We start from the raw sequence: 22,557 nt of genomic DNA, 5'->3' as shown, positions 1-22,557 counted from the left end.
GGGGACGAGTGACCGAGGTTGGACTATTAGTCCCTATTTTACAGTGACGGTGGCTCCTCACCCAACCACGCTGGACTCACGTCTCATGGCAGTTCCCATCCAATTGACTACCTCGACGGAGGTCCTTACCACCAAGGCCCTGTTGGATTTTGGCGCTGCAGGAGTGTTTATGGATACTATGTGGGCACACAAACAAGGGCTCCCTCTTGTACAAAGGGAAGAAGTCCAGAAGGTTGAAGGAGTCGATGGTTCCCCGCTTTCGTCGGGTCCTATCACCCACTCCACAGAAACCATGACGGTTCGCATCTTCCATCATTCGGAACAGCTACAGTTTGACTTAATCCGAGCAGCGCATTTCCCAGTAATTCTTGGAATCCCCTGGTTGAGGATGCATAATCCGCTCATAGATTGGACACAGAACACTTTGGCCTTCACTTCCTCATTTTGTAAACACAATTGTGGACTCCATCCCTCAGAAGAGCCGGTACAGGTCCTTACTCCTCTACAAGAAGGGGTAAACGAGATTTGTAAGGTCCCTCCGGAATTGACCGAATTCTCGGACCTCTTCAAAGACAACTCGGTTTTGGAGCTACCCCCACATCGGCCGGAAGACTGTGCCATCGAGTTGCTGCCTGATGCCCTGGTGCCATTCAGTCGCATGTTCTCCTTGTCTCTTATGGAAAAGAGGGCCCTTCGCAAATATTTGGATTCCCATTTAGTTAATGGCCTTATTCGACCTTCCAAATCCCCGGCCGGTGCTTCTCTCTTCTTCATACCTAAGAAGGATTCTTCGGAGCTAAGGCCCTGTATTGATTATCGTGGCCTGAACAAGGTCACGGTTCGAGACCGTTACCCCATGCCCTTGATAGCAGACATTCTGGAAGCAGTCCAGGGTTCCACAATATTTTCTAAGTTGGACCTCCGTAGTGCTTATCATCTCCTACGAATTAGACATGGGGATGAATGGAAGACTGCCTTTCGGACCCCGTTTGGCCTTTTTGAGTATCGGGTGATGCCGTTCGGCCTAGTAAACGCACCCGCCATATTCCAACGCTTTATGGATCGCCTGTTTTCCGATCTGTTGTATTGCAGTGTCATAGTTTATTTGGATGACATCTTGGTGTTCTCGAAGACCAACTCTGAACACGTGTGTCATCTTCAGACAGTATTCCAGCGTTTACGGTCGCAACAGCTATTGGTCAAGCTTGAGAAATGTCTCTTCTACCAGCCCTCTATTCCATACTTAGGATACATCCTCTCTCAGAAAGGAATCTCTATGGATCCGAGGAAGGTATCTGCCATCTTGGACTGGCCAGTTCCTGCATCCCTAAATGACGTCCAACGGTTTCTGGGGTTAGCCAATTTCTATAGAAAATGTATCAATCACTCCTCACAGATCGTGCTTCCCATAACCGCCCTACTGAAGAAGGATGCCAAGCCCTTTCTTTGGTCGGAATCGGCCAACCAAGCCTTTATGGATCTGAAGAAAAGATTCTGCTCAGCGCCGATTCTGTCTCAACCGGATCAGGATCAGCCCTTCATAGTTGAGGCCGACACCTCGGCCAACGCCTTGGGAGCTGTTCTCCTTCAACTTAAGGATGGCAAGGAACATCCGTTAGCCTATCTTTCTAAAACTCTTTCAACAAGCCAACGGAATTACTCTGTAATAGAAAAAGAACTTTTGGCTCTCAAGGTCGCTTGTGAAGAATGGAGACACCTACTACAAGGCGGGACCCATCCTTTCGTATTACGTACTGACCATAAGAACCTGACGGTACTCAGAAGTATGGATTGTGTCAACTCAAGGCAGGCCCGTTGGGCACATTTCTTTAGCCAGTATGGTTTCACTATAACGTACATACCAGGCACTCAGAATAGTCTGGCCGATGCTTTATCCAGAAGTCAGTCTTCCGAGTACCTCACACCTCCAGTCTGTAACCCTCTGTTTCCCCGAAGCAGGATTGTGGGATTAGTTTCTTCCTTCCTGCAAGAAATCAAGATGGTAACCAGACCGGACTTAGTCACCTCAGTACCTGGGAATCTACGTCCACAGATCCGTTGGTCGGAAGGACTTTTGCTTGTGGGACAGCGTTTGTATGTTCCCTCCAAAACCCTACAGCGGAAGGTCCTGGTCTGGGGCCATAACCATGTGACCGCTGGACATAGAGGAGTTAAAGGAACTACAGAGTTGATCTCTCGCTCATTCTTTTGGCCATCGCTCTCCCAGGATGTGAGACATCACTGTAGAACATGTATGGTGTGCACACGGAATAAGAATACAACCCGCAAACCATATGGGTTATTGACGCAACCAGAATTACCCGACAGACCGTGGTCTCAGATTTCTACGGACTTCATTGTAGACCTGCCCTTATCCCAGGGTTCGACCTGTCTCATGGTTACCATAGACACGTTTAATAAACTGGCGCATTTTTCTGCACTACAAGGAATACCGTCTGCCGCTCAGATGGCGGAAGTTTTTCTTAGGGACATATTCAGACTCCATGGTCTTCCCGATAAAATCATCTCTGACAGAGGTAGTCAATATACATCTCGATTTTGGGGAGCCATATGCCACCGACTAGGGATAGAAAGGGCTTTATCATCTGGCTTCCACCCCCAGACCAATGGTCAGACGGAGCGACTTAACGCCTCCCTCGAGCAATACCTTAGGTGTTACATCAACAAGAATCAGGACAATTGGGTTAGCCTTCTGCCCACAGCAGAATTCGCATACAATAACGCAGTACATTCGGCGACGGGTCTTAGCCCTTTTTTCTGTTCTTATGGGTTTCACCCTCGTAGTATACTTCCTGTTTTTTCCTCACCCTCTAATATACCCACTATTGAATCTACCTTGGATCATGTAACAGCCGCACACTCTACCGCTCAACGGAGTTTGGCGGCCGCTAGGCACAAGTATAAGGTTTATTCTGATAGGGCTCGCTTGCCCTGCCCTGATTGGAAGGAGGGTGATCGGGTTTGGTTATCAACCAGATTCTTGCCTAGATGGGTGCATTCGACCAAATTGACCCCCCGATTTGTAGGGCCTTATAAGATCATCAAGAAGATCAATCCAGTTGCTTATAAATTACAGCTTCCCAAGTCCATGCACCGGGTACACCCGGTCTTTCACTCCTCCCTCCTCCGTCCTGTTGATCCCCACATTTCAGTTAAGAAGGCTACAGGGCTGTCTAGTTATGCCAAATCCCTGCCCGAAGAATACGAAGTATCGGCCATCCGTGATTCCAGATATCGCAGGGGCAGGTTGGAATACCTGGTTTCCTGGAAGAACTACCCCAGTTCTGAGGACTCCTGGGAGCCTAATTCCTATATTCATGCACCCAGACTAGTCAGGAGTTTTCACCAGGCTCATCCGGGTAAGCCCAGGGGGATCGGCTCTGGAGGGGGGCATACTGTCACGCTCGGCCGCCGTTGGCGGCTGTGGAGACGCTGGCGATGGGGCGCCCATTTATTCGGCCGTCACGCTGCCGGCGTCTGCATGTAGCAGTCTAGTCTTCCGCCCCTCCTCTGCGGAGCCCATTTAACGTCATCCAACCCGGAAGCCCGCGCGTTGCAACGTTCGCGTCAGGCTCCGGGTTGGTACGCTGCAGTTTTCCGTTCCGTGGCTGCAGCCACCGTTCTCTCCCTTTGCTTCTCTTCCCTTCTCATGCCTTCTCCTTCCACTCCTCATTGCCTCCCACGTCCTTCTCGTTCTTCCTCTCCCTCGTCTCGGCTAGCGTGTGTTTTTTCCCCGTGCACTCTCTCTGTGCTCGGTTTCCTGCTGGCTCTCCTCTTTGCTTAGCCGCTCTGCTTTCTGAAGTAGGTCCTCCTGCCTTTGCCGTGCCCAGTGGTCCTGCCAAGCTCTACTACAAGACCTGCAACAAGGGGTTTTTTGTGCCTGCTCGGCTTTTTCCCCTACACCGGTCTACCCCAGTTCGGGGGCCACCTTTGCCCCGAGTTAGAGGGGCAGGGAGGCTTCCTCTCGGGGTAGGTCTTATCATCAGACAAGAGAGCAAGCGGTCTGGAGAAGGAGATTTGGAGCAGAACCGGAAGAGATACCCCCAGGTGAGCAGGAAGGAATTAAAGAAAGACGGGGAACAGGGGTGAAGTTGGGAGAAAGTAGGAGTTTATCTGACACCACACCCGAGTAAAAAATAGTCCCATCCAGGACTCACGGTGGCTTGGACTCATTTGCAGCATGGTCTGCATAAGGTAAGTAAAGTCTATGAGCCTGGCGCCTATGGCGCCAGGACTGATTTCTATGATGAGCCTGGCGCCTAAGGCGCCAGCACTGAATCCAAACAGCCCCCAGCCGGGGCTGTTGGGGTTTTAATGAGTATCTGGATGCCTGCTCCCGGGGCTGATGGACTCGATCCGGATGCCCGGGGGTAGGCATCATGACAGCACTCCCCCCAACGCCCCTCCTAAAGTTGTTCTTCCCCTTGGCCCTGGCTTGTCTGGGAAGTCCCGATGGAATTTTTTCACCAATCGAGGAGCATGAACGTGGTCACTAGGTTCCCATGACCTTTCTTGTGGTCCGTAACCCTTCCAGTCGATTAAATAAAAAAGTCTTGATTTAACCATTTTAGAGTCCAGGATGTTTTTTACCTCAAATTCAGGTTCTCCATCTATTAGGATGGGGTCAGGTGGTTTGGTTAATCTTGTCCCGGGTTGAACTGGTTTTAGAAGTGAAACATGAAAGACAGTATGAATCCGCATATTAGAGGGTAATTCTAATTTGACGGCCACCGGATTGATAATGTCCTTAATGGTGTAAGGTCCCAAATATCTAGGATTAAAAGTCTGAGTTCCTTTCAGAGGTATATGTCTTGTAGCCAGCCAAACTTGGTCTCCGATTCGATATGGTGGGGTCTCACTTCTATGTTGATCAGCATTTTTCTTGTATTTCTCTTTTACTTGTTTCAAATGTTTTGTTGCCTCTTTAAAAGCTTGTGTAATAGTAGAATGCAGATGAGTTACTGCCGGCATTTCTAAATGCTGGGGCGAATCGAGTTCTGAGGTTCGAGGATGATGTCCATATATGGTATAAAAGGGGCTTTGTCCGGTTCCTGAATGTACAGAGTTATTGTATGCGTATTCAGAAATCCATAAAATGTCCTTCCAATTACTTTCGGTTTGGTGGAGCATACAACGTAGGTATTGTTCAAGAGTCTGGTTGGATCTCTCCGTCTGACCATCGGTTTGGGGATGGTGACTGGTTGATAACCTTACGTCGATTTGTGCCAATTGACAACACTTCTGCCAAAATTGCGAAATGAACTGACTACCTCAATCAGAGATCAATATGGAAGGAAATCCATGTATTCGAACAATATTTTTGAGAAATTCCTTAGCCAAGATTGAAGCAGAAGGTAATCCTTTTAAAGGAATAAAGTGGGCCATCTTGGAAAAAAGATCCACAATAACTAGAATGGTGTTCAATCCATTGAATGGCGGTAGATCTGTAATAAAGTCTAAAGAAAAAGTGTGCCATGGTGTGGGTGGAATATCTAAAGGTTGTAAAAGACCAGCTGGTTTCTTCTTTTGACTTTTGTTCTGGGCGCAGAAGCCACAAGACAGTACAAATGACTTTATATCTTTTCGCCAGGTGGGCCACCAGAATTGTCTTTTAATTTTAGCTTCAGTTTTTGCAATACCTGGGTGCCCTTCCATCAGAGCTTCATGGTAATTGGAGATGACTTGTTCTTGTAGTTCCTTGTGTGGTAGAAATAGACGCCCTTGATAGTAAGGTAGGTCATTGACAACTGAATAATCTGGGCCCTTTTTAACCCAGTCCTGCAGGGCTGCTGAATCGAAAAGTTGTTGGATCTTTAAATGAATATCTTCTAAGGTCTGTGGAGTATTTATCCCAAGAATTCTTTGTTCAGGGATTATAGGCACCAGTTCCGGGTTCGAATATGCTTCTCCCATCCCAATTCGGGATAAAGCGTCTGCCTTACCATTCTTACAATCTGCTCGATAAGTGATCACGAAATCGAATTTGGCAAGGAATAAGGCCCATCGAAGTTGACGCGATGATTGGGCCTTGGCTGTTTTTAAATACTGCAAGTTCCTGTGATCAGTGATTACAGTAATGGTATGCCTGGCACCGAGAATATAATGCCGCCAAGCCTTGAAGGCAGATTTGATGGCTAACAACTCTTTATCGGTAACCGCATAGTTTGATTCGGGGGCCGAGAATTTTCTGGACCAAAATGCTACTGGATGAAGTTGACCGGTTTCCGGATCCTTCTGGGACAGGACAGCCCCCATGGCTAAACTGGATGCATCGGTTTCAACTATGTATGGGAGCTCGGGCGTGGATGCTTTAAGACAGGTGCCGACGTGAATTTCAATTTCAGTTCTTGGAAGGCTTTTTCAGCCTCTTCGGTCCACAAGAAGCGTTTGTTTTTTCGCAAAAGTGCTGTGATGGGGTGTACAACATATGAGAAGTCAGGAATACATTTGCGGTAGAAATTAGCAAATCCAAGCATGCTTTGCACCCCTTTAACTGAACTGGGTGATGGCCACTTGAGAATTGCGTCCACCTTTCGAGAGTCCATTCGGACTCCTTTTGGAGTCAGGATAAATCCAAGGAATTCAACTTCTGTAGCATGAAAAACATTTTTCCAATTTTGCATATAACTTGTGCTGGCGTAGTTTCTCAAGGACTGCACGAACGAGCTTACCATGGTCTGATTCTGAGGAGGAGTACACTAGAATATCGTCTATGTATACAACAACACAGACGTCAATGAGTTCACGAAGGACATCGTTCATAAAATACTGGAAGGCTGCTGGTGAATTGCACAACCCGAAGGGCATCACCTGATATTCGAATAATCCATACTTGGTGCGAAAAGCGGTCTTCCATTTGTCGCCCTTCTTTGTACGTACCACATGATATGCCCCTCGGAGAGCTAATTTAGTGTAGATGCAAGCATCCTTTACTTGGTCTAGTAGTTCGGGGATCAGAGGCAATGGATATCGGTTCTTCACTGTGATCTGGTTTAATTCGCTGTAGTCTATGCATGTTCTGAGGTCACCTTCCTTTTTGGGCAGGAAGAATAAAGCTGAAGATGCGGGGGACTTAGATGGACGAATGAAGCCATTAATAAGGTATTGGTCCAAGTATTGTCGTAGGTGACAGTTTCCGGGTTCCATAAGGGCGTAGATCCTACTGCATGGAGGTTGTGCACCGGGTATGAGGTTGATTTGACAATCGTATGATCTATGAGGTGGTAAGGTGTTTGCCTGTTCTTTTTGGAAAACATCCTGGAATTCTTGATATTCCTGAGGTAACTCCATGACTGGATTAGCAACTGTGGCCAGGCTTTTGTTCAAGGTTTTTTCCAGGTAACAGGTGTGTGCACACTCTGGGAAGGTTACTCTCTTCTCTCGCCAATCAATACAAGGATTATGTGTTTCCAACCAAGGTATCCCCAGTATTATTTGGAACTGCGGGGCTTTAATTAAGTCAAACACAATAGTCTCTCGATGCCCATCTTGACCCAACAGTGTAATCTCTGTGGTGGAATGAGTTACAGGCCCAGAGGCAATTTCAGTTCCATCGACTGTGGTGATAACATCCGAAGTGGTCTTTTTGTAGAGAGGACGATTCATCCTAGAAGCCAATTCGTGATCCACATAGTTTCCTACGGCAATGCTATCAATGTATGCCCTAACTGCGTGCATACGTGATGGCTGCCTTGGATCAATAAGGACCATTGGTATGATTAGGTGCGAGGTCTGAGTGTCCTTCTTTAAGCTCGGCAAGCGGACCTCTACGCTTGTCGGGCGTGGTTGTTTCCCGAATCAGGCTCTGTTTGATTTCTATCAGCAACTCTGATTACTTTCTTGGATGGTTTTATAGGGCAATCCCATAGAAAATGTCCTGAGGCCCCACAGTACAGACACAACTGCATCTGTCGTCTCCTTTCTCTTTCTTTTTGAGTTAAGGGTCCCTTAACCCCCCCGATCTGCATTGGTTGTGATGCATCTGTTCCTTTGGGAATAACATTGGGTTTAACCAATACCCGATTCTCGAACTTAGCTCGATCAGCTTTTCTATTCTGAAGTCGGTGGTCTAGCTGGACCACTAAGTCTATATATTCTGTGCAATCCTGAGGTGGGTTCACAACTTGGGCCAAAACATCTTTGAGTTCACCCCGAAGTCCACGATGAAATAATGTAATTCGCTTTACCTCTGGCCATCCGGTTTCCACCACCAACCTTTTGAAGGTTGCGATATAAGTTAGCAGGTCCTGGTTTCCTTGTCATAGCGATAGAAGTTCGTTATCCAGGGCCTGTCCCTGTGAATGTCTGGCGAATAGTCTTTCCATGCTTAATTGAAAACCCTGAAAATCCCGAAGAAGAGGGTCATCCTGGTTGACTAATAGAATTGACCAATCCGCTGCGCTGCCACTAAGGTATGACAGTACAAAGGCTACTTTGGCTTGGTCATTTGGAAAAGCTCCTGGTCTGATTAAAAAGTGCAAGCGGCATTGGTTCATGAACACGGCGAACCTTTTTGGGTCCCCAGCAAATCGTTCAGGTGGAGCTAAAGGAATGCTCCCTGGTAGAACCACTTGCACAGGGCTGCTCGATGAAACGGGGGTTGAATTCCCCCCAAGTCCAGGTAGTGGTGTTTGCCCGGCTTGGTTTTGCAGCAGTTGTCTGGCAAGATCATCAATGCACTCCTTTGACACAATCAGTTCTCTCCTGAGGGCATTAGTTTCTTGGCGCGTGGAGTGCACTTCTGCCCTAAGTTCTCCTAACAATTGGGCTAGTTGGTTGGTTTCTGAGGTCTCCATTACGCCCGGGTGGGGATTTGTAGATAGGCTTCGTGTTCTGTTACGCTCACCTGGTTCCCAAAGGGGCGTCGATCGGACCCGGACAGCTGCGGTCTCCACCAACGTGATGCGTAGTGAAGAGATGACAGTCTGGACTGGCCCGCCTAATCTTGTCTGCTGGACTCGTAGAAGTATTCTCTTGCAAGTGGAGAAAGGGATTTAGCCACCGGTGGACTTTAGTGATGGCCCCCTCAACTGTTCTCGTTCTCCTCACTAATCACCTCCGATATCCCCTCTTGGTAACTTCACCTTATGTTTTTAAATGATGAGCTCTCCATCCTGCATGGCATGCAGGGGCGCGTAGATACCAGTTACTTCATTGGTTTGAAGGTACTGGAGGAGTTCCGGAGGAATATTGACTCCAGTGTCTATAAAGTTCAGAGTTCAATAGGTCCGATGTTCACTCTTGTTCCATACCCTCGTTAGGTTGCAGCTGGGTCCAAAAGAATATTGCCTGGAGGCAGCTGATGGCGTTCAGGTAAGAGTCTGTATTACCAAACACTGTCCGGTAAAAGTTGCATGAGTTTAACTTGCTGTTTTCTCTCCCTTTATAGGTGCGGCATAGAAAGATGCGGCAAATTAAAGGATAATACCTCCGGTGGTAAAGCAGGTAAGCCTATGGTGGCAAAGAGATTGTCTTTGTCGGTTTTCTCGGCTCACCTTGTTATTCCTTTTGTTTTCCCCCCAGGTGCTGGGTTTCGACGAAGAAAATGATGGAGGCAGCGCCGAGTTGAAAGATGCGGTGGACTGGTGAGTATAACGCGGCGCTGCTGCTGGCGAAGCGACGCATGCTGAAATAATGTCCTTTCCAGGCTCGGAGATGTGCTGGGTCCGGAATCAGGTAAGGAATCAAATAATGTCCGTGATCTAACCTCTTCTCCTTTCTTTTCCTTTTGTCTAGGAGCTCCGGATTCGAGGCGGGCGTGGCAGAAGTCTGGATGCTGACTTGCAGACACGGTGAGCGTTACGCTGCTGGATGCAGAATAACACGAAGCATGAGCTGCTGTTCGGGCGTGGTTTAAATAGCCTGCAAAGTAGTCCCAGGTAACAAGTTCCCCAGAACCACACCTGAGTAAAAAATAGTCCCTGTAATAAAATAGTCCCATCCAGGCCTCACGTTGGCTTGGACTCATTTGCAGCATGGTCTGCATAAGGTAAGTAAAGTCTATGAGTCTGGCGCCTAAGGCGCCATGACTGAATCCAAACAGCCCCCAGCCGGTGCTGTTGGGGTTTTAATGAGTATCTGGATGCCTGCTCCCGGGGCTGATGGACTCGATCCAGATGCCCGGGGGTAGGCATCATGACAGATACAAAGATGTTCTTTGTATGTGTCATGGCCATAGGCCCCAAAACACAAAAACCACACTATCTAGTGACAGGGGCAATGGGTCACTTGACTCACTTATGTCCCTTTGGAACTCATAAACACAGGGCCCTGGCTGGACTCAGTCCTGGTGCCTTTGGCGCCAGGCTCATATAGAGATGTGAGCAGGAACACTTTATTTCAGTGCAGGAGTACTTTTATTTTTCTTCAGTGCACACGTTATTTCAGTGCAGGAGTGCTTTTATTTTACTTCAGTGCTGGAGTGCTTTTATTTTACAAGAACTTTCCAGGTGCTGGAAGCCTTTATTCCAGAGAACATCCCCATGTGCTGACTCATTGGGTGTGGCTCCCTAGGCCTGGTCTTCAGGTGCTCACTCATCGGTTGTGGCAGGATGTGGCAGCAGGCAGGCCAGAGCTACTGGGCATGGCCGGGAACAAGACTATATAAACCCACCGATCCCTCAAGCAAACGCTTCGCGTTACTTTGCACCTCTGTGCAATGTGACGCTCACTGCTGCCTGGACCAGCTCCTTACCTCGTGATCCTGCAACAACAGCAGCCTTACCTGGACCCTGCCTCGCATCTCACGGAAACGCTCCATCTTCTTGGCAGATTCCGAATCGACGCTGCAGCACCTGCGCTTTCTGTCCCACGAAGCCGAAGTCCTGAAACGAGAAAAGAAGACAAGACAAGGTTAGAACTCCCGAAAACACCCAACTCAGGATTGTGCCGCATTTAAAACCCAACGCGCACCCTAAGACACCATTAAAGGCTACTTACCAGCTGTTGGACCATATCAGCCCTGCTCCTCCATACCGCTGGCTCTGCTTCTTCTACCACAGCTACTGCCAGCACCACTACACCACCTGCAAGGGGAGAGAGCAGAGAAAAGAGACATTACATACAAAGGACAGAGAACGAACTTTACAAATACAATTACAACAGTCGGAAGACAAGCGGGCAAGTGGAAACAAGGGAAACACTTACCCACAAGAGAAGTGGACTAGTTGCAGCTAGCCTGGACTTCCACAACAAGGGACCAGTGAAGGAACTCGGTTCCCTGAAACAAGTGCCCCTGCCAGAAGCAGCAGGACGGAGAGCTCATCAGCATCATTCAGCAGGTGAGCCTCAAGAGTAGTGCAACCCCAGGGAAGCCACATCCAGGGAGAAGAGGTCTGGAGAAAGGGTCAGGGACCACAGGTTGCATACTCATACAAACCCCCTTATATTCACGCAGGAACCGCACTGCTCATCACCGCAGTTCCCCACACAGACGGAGAGGGAGGAACAGACAAGAGGAGTTTCATCCCTGGGAGGGCTGCGACCGTGCCCCAACGCCTCTGCAGAGACCAGGTGAGCATAACAGTATGGTGCTATGCAACAGTTGTTTAACTTTGCCCATAAGCTTGCTCATGAAAGTAGAACCCTGGTCAGTCACTATCTCTTTCCAAAACCCTACTTAAGAGAAGAAAGGGAGCTGGTGTTTCAGGATTTGTTGTGTTATGTTGGCTCTCAGAGTGAAGGCCTTGGGATATTGTGTAGCATAATCTACAATAACCAGAATGTATTTATTCCCCTGCTTGGAAGGTTCTAGGAGTCCTACAATGTCCATACCAATTTGAGAAAAATGGGACCTCAATTATGGGTAACGTATGTAATTGGACGGGTTGTGGTATAATTATTATTAGAATATTTTTTCATTTGTTATTTATAATCCACTTAGTACCCAAAGGTTTCTAAGCACAGACCCGCGATCAAACCTGTGTTTCTCTGCTTCATCTTGCTTCCAAGGTGAGCATGTTTCCCCTGAGCTATCCTCCCGAGACTATTTTAAAGTGCTTGTTTTCTGGCAAATTTCGCAAGCCTGAATACATTTTTAATGTCAGTGTGGATTCCGGCCTAGTAAAACTTAAGTGTTATATGAGTCAGAGTTTTGGACTGTCACAGATGCCCCCCCCGTCAGATGTGAATGGGCTATCTCTAGGACCACGTGCTTGTGACTTTAAAGGGACCACCAACTGTGCTTTTACCAGGCCCTCTGAAGTGGTGTCTTCTCTATAAAGAAGTCCATGTTTGAAAAAGAAAAAATGTCCCCCTTTCTCACGACCCCCTGGCACCGATAGCACTTGCAAAAAGGCTTCAGCTAACAAGGGGTTATTTCTTTGGAAAAGGCTAAGTCTGGAAGGGTCTCGGGTTCTTCCTCTTTAGCTTTTCTGGGTTCAGGTTTGGGAGGGCATTCAGATGTTTTATCGCCCTCTCCGAAGCCTCGAGTTCCTCCATCTGCTTTTTCCTTCCCGGATTCTTCCTTAGGCCTAGGGAGCACTGCTTTCTCAAGCACCCCTTGCGCAATTGTATCCCCTTGATGAATTTGGAATGGGTCCTACCCATGATTCTGTAACAATACCTTAACATCACCACTAAAGTCTGGGCATATTAGTCCCGCTAATACATCAATTCCAAACCTCCATGCCAGCCCTGATTTGGGTGCTAGTCTGATGTATGTATCAGGGGTGGAATTAGTATAAAATCAGTGGGTATCAGTCTTCTTTCACCTGGAGGAATAGTCTCACCCCTACTACTACAGATATCAAATCCAATAGAGCTCCTGTTAGCTACTGAGGGGTCTGATGCTCTGGAACTTGGCTTTTCAAATCTTAGGGTTCCTCAACTTGTATGGGTTGAGCCACATCCCAATCCTGACACCATTTGGGAGGGCATCATGAAGTAAGACACAGACAACAGATTCAAAGTTTAAAATAAAATGGTTTATCAAATTCAATGTCAGGGTGGTTGAAGGCCTAACTTGCCCTATGCTAAAATGGGATTTCCCTACCTGAACAAAACTAAGGAAAGCCTGAGTCAGAAAGTTCAACTTAAAAGTCTTTCTGTATCCAAACCCTATCCTTGTCCTCACAACTAAAGCTAAACAATGAGTAGGGGTGTCAATAATGAAAGAAATAGTAATCAACACAAAGTTCTGAGCTCCTATCTTCCTTTTCAGCTCCCATTCCCCAAGTTCAAGAAACTTCCACAAAAGTGGAATTGATTACCTTTCTCAAGTTCAAACAGTTTCACAAATCATTGGGGTTCCCTTCCCCAAGTTCAAGAAAGTTCCACACATCCTTGGTGTTCCCTTTCCCAAGTTCCAGGTAACACAGTTCCACACAATCCTCAGAGGTTCTCTTCCCCAAGTTCAAGACAACACAGTTCCAAAGAAAGGGGTCTTGAGGACTCTGTCCTCAAGACAGCATTGTTGTTCACCAAGCCCCGGGGTTCCCTTCCCCAAGACTTGAACATAGCAACTTACACTTGGTTTCAGTCTTTCATTATTTCTGGATTGCAAAACCATTCACTTAAAGTGCTCCTTTTTGGTTTGTTTCACAATGTCTTTGGCTTTCACAGTTGAGGGTTCCCTGGTCTAGGCAAAGTTGTCAGACTAGACAGTCCACCATCACTGGTCGGGCAACCAGTAACCCTAAGCTCTTCAGCCCACACAGGTTCTTCTGTATGTGCCCCTGTGTACAGATTCACATTCACTTAGCTTCTCCTTGTCGGCCTCTTGGCTTTATGTGCAGTTTCACACTTTCCTGGCTTCTCCTGGTTAGCTTCTTGGCTTTGCCACAATGTTTCACACATCCCATACCAGTCTCTAGCTTTACTGCACTGTATTCATTCACAAAGTTCACTTTGTGGTGGTTTTATTTATTCCCCACCTTTCTATCATGCTCTTTCACACTTGTACTGTTATTTTGTGTATGGTTTTCAAATGGGCATTTTCCAGTTTAACTTTCATCAGCTTGTAGCTTTGCCTACAAACTTTTCATTGAGTTCGGTAGTCAATATTCGTGATTTGACTTTGCCAATTAATTCTTATTCAGCCTGTGCTTTAGGGTTCATTTCAATCTGTACTTTGCATTTCATTTAGCATTCTATTTGGTTCATACAGCATTTCCTACTTATGCGTAGCCCCTAGGAGTGCCCCGGCTCGAAGTGCCATTCCCCTGTACTCACTGGTCCTCGGCGTTCCTTTCCCATGGCTGCGTCACTACACTTCTGCTTTGCCGGCTGGATTGTCAGTAACTGCGAGCCCTGCTCGCACTTCGGTTGCTGCTCTGCCATCCCCGGCAACTCTGCTTCCCTTACACGGACACTGGCGGCTTCTTTTCTTCATTCTCCGTGGTCCGCAGCTCCAGCTGCTCGTCCACGGCCACAGAGGATCCCACACCTGTGGAATTCTAGTGGCCCAGCCTGCCCTGGGCTCCACAAGTCTTCTGGGTTGTCTGCCAGCATCCTGCCTTATTTTCAGGACTCACCACGGCTGCCTCCTCACAGATAAGACTCCCTGCTGGCCTCTCCAACACAGGCCTCCCTGCTGGTCATCTTGTTGCTTTTTACCTCTACTCTTATACACCTGCAACCACTTGGCCGGTTGCAGGTGTGAGCTCTCAATTGGGCTTGCTTGACTGTAGTTAGAGGGACATGCCCGACCTTCCCAATACTCTGCAGGCATCTTCCTCGTCCCAGGACTAGAGTGGTGAAAGGAGTTACTAGTGTTCACTACTCCTGGTTGCCTCTTTCTCGTCTCAGTACTGTCATTAGAAAAATGTGGGGAAATGAGGGGAGATGTTTCAGAATAGCCCATAAAGGCCAGGGGAGGGTTGGCTTGGTTTCCAGAAGGGAAAGGGAGATACCATGTCTCGCCAGTCGGTACCCCACCACCAATCCCCCAAAGTCCCCCCCAGCCGGGTGATCCTCCCTCGTTTCTCCACCCCAGGGTCAGGACCCAAAAGCGATGGCCTTTCCTTGGCCACCTGAGAAGAGGATTCAGGGAGACTAGGAGTGAGGATACCCTCAGGTGTCTCACAGTTAGCTTGGTGTGGACACTGGTTTTATTCCCACTCAATGGTGTCATTCAGTGGTAATGCCTCATCCAAGACAATGTCCAGCACTGGCAGATGTGTTACTGCTAAAGAAAAGAAACATAGAGCATGTTAATTCAATGCGCCCTTACTCATGGGAATAGCAAACACACTACAACAGAAACTACTATATCTCCAGATGGCGCAAAAACCTTGCAATGGCAAAACATGGAAACTGTAATAATTTAAAATAGAGGAAAAAACAGGACAGAGAGATACACCATACAGTTCAGTGGCGTGCAGCAACTTACCTGAGGTGGTGAGGAGGTCATTGTTCTGGGTCATGGGGGGGCAGGATGAGAGCAGTTTCAGCTCACTAGTGATTTTGAAGAAGCTGATACTGTGGGTGATGTAGTGTGGGGTATAACAAGAAGAGCAGATGTGGTGTACTACACTTATTGGACTGCATATCTTTCTAACTGCATTTGGTACTGCATGAGCGTTAAAATGTGTTTTTTGAACGCCTGGTACGTGACATTTCAGACTATGGAAGTCCTTTTTAGTCAAGACCGTGAAGAAGATTGTTGGTTGACATGCTGAAAGTATTGGAGATCATCTTCAATGTACCTAGGCGTGCAATAAATGGATGTATATGGCTCCTAGTTGTATAGCTGTGGGTATTATTTAAACCTGCTTCCCATTTTTCTTTGTAGTTATGTGGATTAACAATATGAAGAACCACACACGAGTTTGGGATTGTCTCTGATTTGTAAAAGAATTGTTAAACCTTTAGAAGATTGGTGCCATCACTGTAAATGCTGTCGGCTGAGCATTAAGACAGAAACATGTTGGAGATAGGACATATACATTGCGAACAAGTGTCCACGGATACACTTTAACTGCTTGGCAGCTATGTTCTATGTAAAACATGTATGTTTTACAATTGTGCGAGTTTTGTAGGATTTTTCACCTTGGGTGAATGTGGTGGAGGTTTTTCTACTCTCAATTTTCCTTATGCCTTGTTGCACATTATGTTTATGAATCTTTATTGATTTGTGATTTAAAGGACTACGAGATGGCCACTGTGTACTTATACACATTTAAGGGGTATTCTGTGTCCAATAAGAAACTTTATTTTTTGTATTTTAATAAAAGGGATTATTTACAAATAAATATGTTGAATGATGATTCCTTACCTATGCACTGGTTGTGAAAAGACTCAGCCTTCATCCAGAAGGGACTGTTTAGAGATGGTTGATTGGGGTGTGCCTGGTAGAGTCAGGTGTTGGCCCAAGGTGGATGCAATACATCCTAGCCTGACTTAAGGACAGAAAGAGGGAGAGGCCAGCAAGTGAGGACACAACGCTGCCTAGATTTGTTGGCAGAGTATCCACAAGAATTCATGTATCTTGTTCTTATTGTGCTAGTGGTGAACATACATGAAGCATGCATGCACATATGACGACAGTATTGTATTTCTCAGATTATCAGGTAGGGGTGCCTTGTTGTCTGACCCACCAAGGTTCACTTTTTTATTCCATTATTGAGCATGCTCAAAAGTAACAAAGAGTTGAAACCAGATACCTTTCATCTCACTCTTTGAATATTTGCAGATGCTAATTATGGGTTCTTCATCCCTTGATATGATATGATAGGTTATTTATAACGCACTTAATACCCAGAGGTTTCTAAGCGCGGTCCCGGGGATCGAACCCGTGTTAGCGCGGTCCTGTGTTGCCCGTGTCATCTTGCTCACAAGGCGAGCATATTGCCCCTGAGCTATCCTCCAGGGACAGGAGCTTGTTGGGGGTAGTCGGGCAAAGAGGCACTAGAGATCTTCTCTTCTTCAACAGAACAATGCGATATGGGCAAGGGAACTGTGCTATCACAGGGAGCAACTATGGCAAGGGGATGCAATGAGAGATGGAGTTATTGGCCTGCCAGTGTCAAAGAGACAGGTTTGCAGTGCTGTGGGTAAAACTGCAGAGGTAATGCCGTCCAGAGGATAGTTGTTGTGTGGGTTGTCATGATGGATGTCATGAGGGGGAAAATAGTCAGGTTGGGTAGGCAGGATGTCATTGGGAGGACAGGGGTCAGTGGAATGATCTTTGAAGGTGTGGAGAGGGAGGCAGTTCCAAGATAGCTGTCAGTGTTTTTGTGGGTGCTAGGGTTCAGGTCATGGAATTCAATGTACAAGTTATAATCATAGGCTTCTTAGGTAGGGGCTGCTCCTGGACAGTATATTGCAAGCCTGTCACAGCCACCCCCGGATTTTCCTTTAGACCATTCCTCCGTAGCAGATACACATTATTTCTTAAAACATGAAGTAAATTATCTGTATCCAGGAATGCCAGGCGCACGGGCAGCTCGTCGTTATTTCTGTGTCCCCAAATGTCATTCTTGATATAAGTGACATTCCTGGACACGCTGAACAGCAGCCTCATCCTCCAGTTCCACTCCTTGCACCTCCACTTTGCTGCAAGTTCGTAAGCAGGTTGGTATGGGCCCTGAATGTATTCCCATTCATTGGTGTCATGCAGTGGCAATGCCTCATCCGAGACAATGTCATCCGAGACAATGTCCAGCGCCGGCAGAGGTGTTACTGCTAAAGAAAAGAAACATAGAGTCTCCGGACAGTGTAATGGCAACACATTGAAACCGCAATCATTTAAAATAGAGGAAATGGCAGGACAGAGGCACAGCATAATGTTCAGTGACGTGCAGCAACTTATCGGAGGCAGTGAAGAGGTCATTGTTCTTCAGGTGTGAACGGGTGGGGGGGGCAAGGGCAGACCAGTTTCAGTTGGTATTGATTTTGAAGAAGCTGATGCTGTGGGTGAGGTAGTGTGGGGTATAACAAGTGTGGTGCTGGCCCTTTAAGGGTTTAGCACGTGGCAGAGTGATGTTGCACTCCGCTGCGTGCATATAAATAAACAGGGCATTCCTGGCCGCGTTAGAGCGACCGGGGAGCCCGAACTGGACAGACATGTCAGTGTGTATGTCTGTAGCGGGAGGGGGCTCACGGAAGATCGCGGGGCCTGGAGATCGCCCAACAACAACAAGCAGAGCAGATTGTTTCTGTATACATAATGGGATGCTTTCTGCAACTGCTTTTGAAAACTATACTGGTTTTGTAAGAGGCACATTTTAAAAAGCAAACCAAAATGGCTCACACAAATATCTTTGTTCTTGGCCCAGAATTGCAGTACAATATCTGCTATTGCCCTGTAACTTGTTATGTAAGGGGATGCACCCTTCAACCTACCGAATGTTTATGTTGTGTTTAGTGCATGTCAACATGCCACATGCATTCTGGGGAACATAGTCCTAGTTCTGGAATGGGAAAAAAAGAAATGCAGCTGTGTAAATCTCTGTGGTATCCATGCCCTAAATCACACAATCAGATACCATCGTCACCTGTCTGTCCTACATTTCCCACTGGCAGCATGATCTTCAAGCAAGTATGAACTGTAACCCTGCTGTAGATGGGATGGGTTCCCTCTGTCTTGTTTCTGCAAGCTTCACAAGGAGTGCCAGTTCTCTTGAGGGTGGCAATCCCCAACTCCTCTGAACCCAGGCTCCACAATGCCTGTAAACGATCTCTAGACCCATACCTCTCGGAAGTGTGCACCACCAAACGGCTCAGCATGCCTATGCCAAGCAGAGGGCAAAGGGACAGAGGTGTGGATGAGGACGAGCTGCGCCCCACACGACAGCAAAGGACTTCTAATGCCACACTACTGGGGACAGTGGACATCACAGACACATTAAATGTGCAAAGGCCAGTCAGGCGACAACACTGACCAACTCGCGCATCAGCCACATATACCCACCTGGAAGAGGGAGGGGGGGGCGAGTCCCAAACAAAACCAGGGCTCCAGGTGCCTCAAATGGTTCTCCAGATCAGAGGTCGTGCAGTCCACCAAGAGGCACCCCAAAGTCCCTCTGCCAAGTGAAGGTGATGGAGTGAAATATCCCAGCTCTGTGATGTGACAGAGATATTGCAGAACATAGGAGGAAAATACAAAGGCAGCAGTCAGTGCAGAGACACTGCCATGTTCTGGCTGTAATAAATAATGGCCTTGATCTACAGCCTTGTCCAGACTATCTATTTTGATGCGCAGTGGCTCCTGTTTTATATTGACTCCACTTTAATGCTATGTTAGAGAACCCTTTTAGGATATTCTGTTTTGTCCAAATGTAAACCACAAAGGGTTTGGTCTAGGTTATGATACACGTTGCTGTGACGCGGCCAAACATTTGCAAACTTCATTCTCCTTGGGGTACCCTTTCGCTGGTGGTTTTTGTGGGACAAGAAGTACAGAATGTGTTGCACCTGTTCTGGTGTTCACCCCTCTTCATTACGTGCATCATTGTAACATTGCAACATTGCCCCGGGAGGATAGCTCAGGGGCAATGTGCTCGCCTTGGCAGCAAAATGACACAGAGCACCACAGGTTCGGTCCCCGGGTCCGCGCTTAGAAACCTCTGGGTATTAAGCGCGTTATAAATAACCTATCATATCTCTCTCGTGCATTTTTCAGCAGAAGCTTGCATTGAAGCTGCCTGCGTGCTGTATGAGGTGCAAGCCGACGGGAGAGGCTGGTGTCAGACTATCATCAGTGTTATGGGGTAGGGTAGAGCCGGCATCCCACCTCGCTGCGCTCATGGAGTAACACAGGAGCCAGTGAAGTTGTGTGATACATGGCGCATGGGAAGCTGTGCGCCCCTTTTATTGGAAGCATCACATGGTGTCATACATATCGGCAACACGTGACACTGATCTCTGCCAATCACCCTCAGGAATCAGACCTCTCTCATTGCCTTCCAGAAAGCCATCAAAACCACTCTCTTTAACTAGCCCCGCTGGCCCCTTTCTGCCTTGGCGGACAGTCATCATATAACCGCCTATTTTCATCACCTGGATAGGTGCTCTGTTACTCCTCTTGTATTTCTGTCTTTGTCTGCTGCACTCTCCCCATTGTCACTGTTGTAAAGGTTCAATGTAACCACGAGCCATCAATGTTGTTATGGTTCTCTATAACCTCGAACCACCTGTCTTTATGTCTTCCACTTTACTTTCATTTTTGTCTTGTAACTAAGCTAAGTTCTGCATGCAACAGCACCACGATGCCCAAGGGCTGCTTTGTGCGCTTTACAAATGTAAATAAATACTGATGAGCCCTGGGAGGAGCCGTAAATCATAACATCCCATGCCAAGGGTATAATGTTAAAACAACAAGATGATGCAACAGAAGACAACAACACAAAACATCTACATTACAATGTGTTCCATTTAGGAGCAGTGGGCCGAAACAATAGTCACTTACACAAAGAGTCATTACACTCACACATACATATTGTCTTTGGAGGACAGTGAGGCAGCAGCATCGGAACGAAGCACCAGCATGGCATTCAATGAGTCCGTTTTAAGCATCTTGGACATGACGGAAATCAGCTTTTGCTGGGTCCCCTTTGAGCATGTTGGACATGCGGCGTCCCAACTTTTATTGTGCCCATTTTAATCATTTTAGGACATGTGGGCTCACAGCTTAGGGCATTTCTCGTGATCTAACGGTGTACTGGAGCATTGGGACACATGCACCAAGGATATCCAGATCTTTACAGTCTGGGCGACCACTTTATTTGTCCCTTAGTGGACTGCGCTCCACCAGCTGCCAAAGCCGCACCCAAAAGCACCGTGGGCCACATTGGCTTCCGTTGCTTAGTCACTGGGGAGTGGCGCCCACCTCGCCAGCAGGCAGAAAGCGGCACCCGAATACACCTTGGGCCACATCTGCTGCGCAGAGCTCGGAGTGTCCATTGTTGAGAGGGGCAGGCAGGCAGTGACACGAGTGTGCCACATTCAGGCTCCCCTTGGTATGCGTCCCAGCAGGTAGCAGACCCTGTGTTGTGTTGGAGGGGCTGCGGGCCTCCGTTCCACCTGGCCGCACTATCTTCACTGAGGCCCTTGGCCGGGGTGAGATTGCCAACATGGTGCTGGGGTGTTGCTCCCACCAGCGCAGCAGCAGGGCTCGCTCTGCGTCCTCTCACTCTCTGCAAACGGGAGAGACCACCTTTCCAAACCAGCAGCGCGCCTCTTCCATCCGCGCGGTGGCGGCAGGGTCCTCGCCGCTCATTGACCCCCCCATGCAGGAGCTGTGTTTATCTAATGCAGCCGCGCACCACTTTCATCTCCTCAGGCGGGAGATGTATTTCTTTATTGCTGGTTCCCTTAGTGCGGCAGCAGGCCGCTTAGACTCACTCCCTCAGGTGGGAGCTTCAGCTTGTACCAGTCGCTTCTCTCTCTTCGTCAGGCGTCCTCCCTCCCTCAGCAGGGCGGCAGTCCTCGCTGCACATCTCCCCAAGGCGGGAGTTCCGTTCCATGGCCACACACCCACCCGAGCACTCATGCAGCCTGCTGGACCTCGTGCCAGGACTGCTCCTGAATTCGCCAAAACGTCATGCTGCGCATCCTACTTGAAGGCCGCACTAGGGACTTCAGTGGCAGGTGCCTGTGTCCCACGGGACCTGTTCGGCGCTGCCGACATTCGTCAGAGACGTTCCGACGGAGGATGTGCATGTGCAGGCCATCACTATCCTTTTTGGATTACTGCCAGGTAAGCCCCCCTAAACCGGACCACCTTACCAATGCCACTCTGTAGCTGCCACCCAATTGCCTGCCAAAAACTCTTTTCTCCTCCTCCTTGACAATAGAGTGGCCCGCAAACCAAATATGCGGCATCTCCCCTGGCCTCCGCGCAGCATCTGAAAAAGAAATAACAATGTCAATTTCCCGTCACAACCACCCCACCACATTCAGCCCTCCCGTAGCCCCTGACCATATTTCAAACAGCCCCTTTCCCCAAGTGCCTAATATCCCCTTTGTACCTCCCAGACCTGCATCGACCCAAACTTTTCACGTTCCTCGGATAAGTCCAACCCACTACCTTCAGATGCTGCACCCCTCCTAAACCCATGAGTTCCAAGCTCCTGCTCCTTTTCCCCCACTGCTACCAGACAACCCATCCTCACCTGACCACCTCCTTATCCCCACTACGGAAACCCCCCCCCCGTTCTTTCCTACCTGTCCCCCTATAAATTGCACCTTTACATCTGTCCTTTAAACAATGCACCTACACCCACTTAGACCACTTTTCACTTCTATCCTCTTACCCTCCCGTTCTCTCAGTCGCTTCTCTCTCTCCGGCAGGCGTCCTACCTCCCTCAGCGTGGCCGCAGTCCTCACGGCACATCTCCCCAGGGCGGGAGTTCCGTTCCATGGCCACACACCCACCCCGAGCACTCAGGCAGCGTGCTGGACCTCGTGCCAAGACTGCTCCTGACTTCTCCAGGACGTCACGCTGCACATCCTATTTGAGGGCCGCACTAAGGACTTCAGTGGCAGGTGCCCGTGTCCCAGACGCTCCGACGGAAGATGTGCACTCAGGCATGGCCGGGAAACATGCAGGCCATCACTTTCCTTCTTCGCCAGTGTTATGGGACCTTGTAGGGCCAG

The sequence above is a fragment of the Ambystoma mexicanum genome, chromosome 4p, assembly GCF_040938575.1.
Source record: "Ambystoma mexicanum isolate Mex_15411 chromosome 4p, UKY_AmexF1_1, whole genome shotgun sequence".
NCBI lineage: Eukaryota > Metazoa > Chordata > Amphibia > Caudata > Ambystomatidae > Ambystoma > Ambystoma mexicanum.
The sequence above is the reverse complement of the archived record's forward strand: the minus strand, read 5'-3'. Positions refer to the sequence as shown.